The following is an 8,101-nucleotide window of genomic DNA, read 5'->3' as shown; positions in this document are numbered from 1 at the left end:
CCCTCAACCGTCCACCAGTACTTACCGACCCCCATCGTTACCTTCAGAAAATCCTCAGTCAGAATGTTTTGCGAGTGTCCGGCCATCAAATCGTCCTTGTGCTGTTGTTCATAACAGCCCTCAACCGTCCACCAGTACTTACCGACCACCATCGTTACCTTCAGAAAATCCTCAGGGGGGTGTACAGCATGGGGAGGGGCGTGTTTCTAAGGTAACATCTGAAATAGCATCCAGACAGATACCCGTTGTTAATGCTGCTGAATTTCGTCAAGATGTCGACCTTCGAAATATTGATTTGACAGATATTGGTAGTGTGCCTGACAGGGTGTATAGCACCCTAACAGGTTTAATAGAGGCCGAACAAATGCTATGAAGTTGTACCACAAGGTAGAAAATGAAAAAATCAGATACTATGATTTTACAAGTCTGTACCCAACTGTTCAGGCCAAAAGAGATTATCCAATAGGGCACCCCCAAATAATACACAAGGATTTTGACGACAAACATATTTTGGTATTGTGAAATGTACGGTTGTGCCCCCCAGAGGGTTGTACCACCTCGTACTCCCCTATCACTGTAACGGTAAACTGATGTTTCCTTTATGTGCAGCGTGTGCCGTTCAGATGAATCAGACAACACATTGTGAGCATAGTTACCAAGAGTGACAGCTGTCGGGCGTGTGGGTGTGAATTACAAAAAGCCGTACAGAAAGGGTACAGGATTGTTTCCATTGTTGAGATTTGGCATTTCCCAGAAAAAACGGACCAGCTTTTTAAAGGCTATGTGAAGACATTTCTTAAACGCAAGCAGGAGGTTTCGGGTTATCCAGGTCATATCAAAACGGAAGACGAAAAAAAAAGTACATAGATGACTATTATGTACACGAGGGCATACATCTTGATCCTGCCAAGATATGTGTCAACAAGGCAGTCAGAAACACGAATAAATTGCTTTTGAATAGCCTCTGGGGGTGGTTTGCCATGCGTTCCAACATGACGACGGCTGAACTCATAACAGAACCCGCCGCTTCACACAGCTCATGTTCAGTGACACTTTTGATGTTCGACAGTTCTCATTTATCTCACCCGATGTAGCGATTGTACAGTGGCGATACACAGATGGTCAAGTATCCAGAGTAAATGATGTGTGTTTTTATAGGAGCTATGACCACAGCCTATGCACGCATGGAGCTATATGATTTGTGGATAAGCTTAAGCTTAAGCTGGATAAGCAGGAGCGTATTTTATACTGTGACACTGACAGCATTGTCTTCACAAGCAGAGACGGTGAGTGGATCCCTCCTCTAGGCCCTTACCTCGGGGATCTCACGGATGAACTTAACAGCGAACTCTGTGGGGCTCCTACAGAGGACTATATAACAGAGTTTGTTTCGGGGGGGTCCTAAATGCTATGCTTATAGGACTTCGCAAGGCCATACACAGGTTAAATGCAAGGGTGTGACCCTTAATGCCGCAAACGCCAAAGTGGTTACACATGAATCTTTAATTGGTCTTGTTCAATCCTTTGTGACCAATCAGCAACCTCCTAAGCAGCTGACCACGAATGCATTCACAATAAAACGTAACAACAAACAGTTTCATCTCAAAAACGACACACTGACACGGAAAGTACAAGTTGTTTACAACAAACGCCGCATTCTCCCCGACTATACAACTGTCCCTTATGGCTACTAGTAATAACAATGGCCTGTTGCAGGATTTGATGGTAGACTGCAACACCCTTTCAGCATCGTTATTAGTGGTCCTTCTAATTGTGGAAAAACATATTTTGTCAAAGACATTATTGAAAACAGGGCCTCTGTTATTTCACAAAAGATAGATAACATTGTATACATCTATTCATGCTGGCAGCCCATATATGATAAAATACTTAAAACAGTCAATATAAATTTTGTGGAAGGGCTCCCGAATCGTTCTGCGATGAAACATTGCTGCTAAGAATAATTTGCTCATTATAGATGATTTAATGAATCAAGCCTGTGATAATTTGGAAGTTCAAAAATTTTCACGCAGTATGTCCATCACAGAAATATTAGCTGTGTATACTTAGTGCAGAATCTTTTTATTCAAGGTAAAGCGAGTCGTACAATCAATTTGAACACAAACTATATGATTCTTTTCAAAAATGCTAGAGATCAGCATCAGATAAGCTTACTGGCACGACAAATGTTTCCCCGAAATAAATATTTTTTTAGAAGCTTTTAACGATGCCACTAGTTCAGCATACGGCTATCTGTTGATAGATTATAAATCCACAACCCCCGATATTTTAAGACTCAGAACCGCTCTGATATCCCCACAGCAGGTTGTACATTCCAAGAAAAAAGTGTAATAATGTCAAAACGAATGGAACGAAATTTTACAATGTTAGACATGCTACATAAGGCATCGCCCAGAGCCAGAGGTGTCATTGTGAGCAACGCTAGTCCAGACTTTATTAATGTGTGAAATTGCTTTGAATGTGTTAAGAGGTAACATACCACTGTCTAATATTCAGTACAATCTGTTAAAGAGAAGAAGAAAGTTATTAGACTGATAGCTGATAAAAAATCAAACATTTAAAAAAAAAAGACAATCAATCAAACAGGAGGGTTCCTACTGCCTCTACTGGGGGCCGCAATCCCGTTCATAGAAAGTCTTATCAACGAATTGAAATGGAGCACACTCAGAAAATGTTTTTGGTTCCTCAAAATCAATTAGTGGCATTACAGCAGCCTCAAACATCTGACTCCTCAAATGTATCTCTGCGACAGTCTGTACAAAGTGAATTGGATCGAGCGATGAGTGATATATTGAAACAGCCTGACATCGATGTATATGAAAAAGCTAAAAAATATTCAAGTATTCTGCAGAGATACCTAGCCATGGTGAAACAGGGCGAACGTGAGAAAAGCGTGATTACATTATCAATGCCCCAAGTTGATTCAATGGATGATTCAAAAGATGATTCAAAAGATCAAGAAGAATATGTTAAAGACAGAAGTGTTGAAACATATGCCTACAAGAAACAAAAGAAATGCGGAATACATAATGCTTCATTATCCCATCACAATGACCAGATATCATGGACCAGTCAAGGGAAATAGTAGTTGAAAATAAGAATGTGTCAGGCAGCCACCTTTATGACCTACTGAAAAGTGTCACAACCCATAATAATGTTTCAGACGTTCAAGACCAAAAGCTGGACCCTATTTTTAAAACGTTAGCTAACTTAAATGTGCTGCTATCCGTAATCCCAACACAATGGTACGTCGTTCTATTGAGGCATTTAAACAGGGGCACAGGTTGAAAACCAATACACAATCACCACGGACTGATTTACGCTCCCCTCGCACTCCTAGAGCAATAAGGATTGCCCCTACATTTACGCATAGCACACCTTCGGCTTTACAAGCAACTAGTACTCCTAGATCCTTTAGTATTACATCGCCCTTTACTACGACTCGTTGGGCTAGTTTTTAATCTATTTTTATATTTTCTATTATTATTACACTCATTTTATATTTTCCTTTAACATATTTTTTATTATTTTTTCTATTGAGGGGTATTTTTCTTTATTCAAGGATGTGATGTAACCTGTAACATTAAATGAATGTGTTTACATTTAATTTTATTTTCCTTTTTAACCTATTTTTTATTATTTTTTCTATTGGGGTATTTTCTTTATTCAAGGATGTGAATGTAACCTGTAACATTAAATGTGTGTTTACATTTAATTTATATTTTCCCTTTTTAACCTATTTTTATTCTTTTTTCTATTGAGGGGTTTTTCTTCAAGGATGTGACAGCGCTGATGTAACCTGTAACATGAATGTGTTTACATTTACTTAATTTTTCCTTTTTTAACCTATTTTTATTACTTTTTCTATTGAGGGGTATTTCTTTATTCAGAATGTGAAAGACAGTGCTGAATGTAACCTGTAGCATTAAATGAATGTGTTTAATTTTATGTGAATGCCTTTTTCTGTATGGCTCTTTAAAAAATAAAAACAATAAACATTGTAAGATTAATTATTCCCGCATTCTTTATTGAACACATCATTCCACAATACTTTTTACCTATAGGTCGCATGAACATTGTACACCTTTAAATTTCTGATCGTGACACACATTAGGATGTTTTGCTAACAAAATGACTACCATGTCTTGCATACATTAGTTCCATACATGTTCAATACTTTTGTATAAGGCTTTTTTTCTGATATGACATAAAAAGAAAATGCAGTGCTGACCACAGGTTGTAGAATAATTATTTTGCACTTGGATTGCTGAATGGTACATCTCCACACAGTTTTTAAAAGGAAATGGCTGATTTCTTGAGGAAAAAAGCTAGGCGGATGTCGACATTGAGACACATACACTAGCTCAGGAAAGCCAGGATTGTCAAGATCAGGACAGACAATCTCACGAAAAAGACTCGATAAATCGATAAATCGACGACAACACTAGTATAGACGGCTAATGTCACATATCCGGAACTGTAGCTAATTGAATAACAGTTACCATTGACACCAAAATATTCAAGATCAGCTGTACACTTGTCAGTCATGCTTGTAGAAAAGATGTCGGGTCGAAGTCTCTTTTTTCTGGGGGCCTGGCTCAAACCGAATGTTGCTCCAGTATTAGTCTCACCGCCTCGCCATGACTCTTTTCGATGGACATTGCTCAAACCAAATGTAGTGGGATCTGTTCTAGCTGTCTCACCTTCTTCGACACCAGATGATCCGGATTGTTGTCCAAATGCGTAGAAAGACATAGCTGAAAATGCCGTCTCTTTCTTTCTTTCAAACAGAAAGAATTAAAAAGCAAAAAAACTCCAGAGGTCTTTGTTAGGGAAAACGTGGTAACAAGCTAGCTAGCAGACTAGCTAAAAAACGGAGGATAGAAAAGTGAGCCAGGTACCGTGAAACAAGGGGTTTTAAACACCACAAACCACACCCCTGTAGGGCGTTTTTACAAGTCACCAATAGGCAACCCCCTTTTATGATCTAACAAATGTTTTTTTTTATTTTAACACCTTTTTTACTACCGTCATAAAGGGACAACCCACCAACAGGCTTTTTAATTCATAAATGACTGAATGCATTAAAAATCTTACAAATGCATTAAATATCTTACAATATGCTTAAACAGAAGATAGAATTTACTTACCCCTTGTAGATGTTGCTGGAAAAGAATCCTCTTAAAAGAACAACACAGGCTGGCTTTGTTAGGGGAAAAACGTGGTAGCAAAGCTAGCTAGCAGACTAGCTAAAAAAACGGATGATAGAAAAGTGAACAAGATAGCAGGTAAAAGGTCTGCTATTAAAACGTTGTAATGTGCATTGCTGGAAAAATGCAGTCTCTTTTTCTTTCAAACAGAAAGAATTAAAAAGCAAAATCTCCAGAGGCCTTTGTTAGGGGAAAAAACGTGGTAACAAGATAGCTAGCAGACCATGAGCTGTGTGCCCAGTCTCGACCGCAAAGAAATTGGTCAAGGTCTGACCGCGAGATGCACTCCCAGAATCGGCCATTAGAGACACACCCACAGCGCACACGTAAGGATGCGCTAACGTCATTACGTCCGCGAGATGCGCTACCCAGAATCGGCCGCTAGAGACCCGGTCGCAGTGCGAACGTAAGGAAGCGATAACGTCATTACGACCGCGAGATGCGCTCCCAGAATTGGCCGCTAGAGACACGTCCGCGCCGCGAACGTAAGGACGCGATGACGTCATTACGTCAGCGTGCACGGAAGACGTGCACGGAGGTTCGACCAATCAGAACGCTAGAAAGACATGCGCGTGCCACTACTCACACGTGCACGCGCATTACTGTGCACTATATTCTACTTGCGGGGTTCCGGGGTCTGAGGCCTCAAGAAAAACACAAATTCATCAAGCTGTGACTTCGTCTTCCTTGTTTCCCAGAGGGGGTCATTTCCTCCACTTCAGCACCAGAGCCGCATAATCCATAAAGTTCTTGAAAAAATTCTTCCATACAAAACTTTATAGCTCATAACGATCAGCACGAGAAATCGTGAAAAATGATATCAAAATCGCCAGAAGGTCCCTCGGACGAGAGAAGCTTTCTTTTCGGCTCTACCGCTGAAATCTCATCGCGTTTGATGAAGTGACCCCCCCGCCCGCCATCACACCTGCTGAGGGCGCCCTTTGACCAATTCCAAGGGGCTGGGGGGGTCTTCCTCAGTCCATTGTGTCATCAATTGTTCTAAAGCTCACATATCTGTCATAATTTTGGATATTTTTCACATTTGCACACTTTTCCATCGCTGGTGCTGCTCGCGAGGATTTGCCACGGTGAGGGGGGGGCCGTCACCGAGACCAGTACTGTATCTGTCAATCACTAAAGCTTCCAAAATTAATGTAAGGCACTATTATTTTGACTTTTCAATATTTCCATTCAGCTCATGTGTACAGCATTAAATTATGTCTAAGTTTTTGGACCGGAGAAGGGGAAAATGCAGAAGCAGTAAGGGGGCTACTGCTTCTGCATTCTCCCCTTCTCCGGTCAAAAACTTTTTCTAAGTTTTTCGACCGGAGAAATGCATAAGCAGTAAGGGGGTTACTGCTTCTGCAATTTCCCTTTCTTCCTTGTAAGTTTTTTGATTCAATCTTCTCTGAAAATATGTCTATGCACTTGAGGGTTTTTTTTGCCTGGATACATGCAGGGAATATTTTTATTTTTAACCCTTCACCTGCCAAACACCTGGACATGGGGGCATTGCCAGAGGTCAAAGTTCATCATTGCAACTGTACTCTGACTGTATCTTTTATTGTTAATTTTGAGTTTTGGGGGACTTTTTTAACTGTTTTGAATGAATTATAGATTGGCACTGCCACTGTCACTGTACAACATTGCCTCTTAGCCACTAGGGGATGCTCCAGCACCATAAAGACCCACCCTTTACTGTGGAGAGGATGACACCTCTCCCCCATGCAGTGTGTGTGTGTGTGTGTGTGTGTGTGTGTGTGAGAGAGAGAGAGAGTGTGTGTGAGTGAGTGTGTGAAATATTATTAAGTTCTCAAATAATTGTCCCACAGACTCCAAATTGTGTACACACATGCCAGAGGTCAAAGTTCATGATTTTTTCTCTGTTTGAAAATATGTCTATGTATAAGTGCCTCCAGGCCTGGGTCTCGACCTCCAGGCCCCTCATGCTCCCTCCCAAGCCCCAGTTAGTGCATCTATGCCCCAGTTAGTCTCCCCCATGCAGTGTGTGTGTTTGTGTGTGAGAGAGAGTGTGTATGTGTGTTAAATATTATTAATATTATAAATAATTGTCCCACAGACTCCAAATTGTGAAGTTCTCAAATATGCCACCTCTCCCCCCCATGCACTGTGTGTGTGTGTGTGTGTGTGTGTGTGTGTGAGAGAGAGAGAGAGAGAGAGAGAGAGAGTGAGTGTGTGAAATATCATTATTATTATAAATAATTGTCCCACAGACTCCAAATTGTGTACACATATGCCAGAAGTCAAAGTTCATGATTTTTTAAAACCTTTTTCCTTATGTTTTGAATGAATTGTATGAATTGTAGATTGACACTGCCACTGTCACTGTACAGCATTGCCTCTTAGCCACTAGGGGATGCTCCAGCACCACAAAGACCCACCCTTTACTGTGGAGAGAATGCCACCTCTCCCCTCATGCAGTGTGTGTGTGTGTGTGTGTGTGTGTGAGAGAGAGAGAGAGTGTGTGTGTGTGTGAGTGTGTGAAATATTGTTAATAAGTTCTCAAATAATGCCACCTCTCCCCCCCATGCACTGTGTGTGTGTGTGTGTGCTCTTACCAACCTATCGAACTGTGGACTTCGGCATCATTACACATCCACCAACAGGGGACGTCTCGCCAACAGGGGACATTTTTCAAGTCCCCTGTTGGAAATGCTTTAAATCATGATAAAATGATGTCTAAAACCATCTGGTGATTTTTTTTTAATTTTAGCCAAGTGGGGACATTTATGTTTGTGAGTGTTAAAGCCATACTCGGCACTGCCCCTGCTGGTTGGAGCAGGGATTTTTACCACTTATTCACACACGCCGTTTTCAACACTCCTCCAAGGTGTGAATGGCTTGCAGCC

At 41.0% G+C, this 8,101-nt stretch overlaps 1 long non-coding RNA gene across 1 annotated transcript; it reads left to right on the top strand.

Annotated features, from left to right (window-relative positions):
* Positions 1 to 564: 564 nt before the first annotated feature.
* LOC118493699 lies at positions 565 to 6,026 on the top strand. Its single transcript, XR_004895651.1, has 3 exons — positions 565 to 642; positions 927 to 929; positions 6,014 to 6,026. It is a non-coding gene; the product is annotated as an uncharacterized LOC118493699 (long non-coding RNA).
* Positions 6,027 to 8,101: the final 2,075 nt, after the last annotated feature.

The sequence above is a fragment of the Sander lucioperca genome, chromosome 18 (assembly GCF_008315115.2).
Source record: "Sander lucioperca isolate FBNREF2018 chromosome 18, SLUC_FBN_1.2, whole genome shotgun sequence".
NCBI lineage: Eukaryota > Metazoa > Chordata > Actinopteri > Perciformes > Percidae > Sander > Sander lucioperca.
Note: the sequence above shows the minus strand (reverse complement) of the source record. Positions and strands in the feature narration are given on the sequence as shown.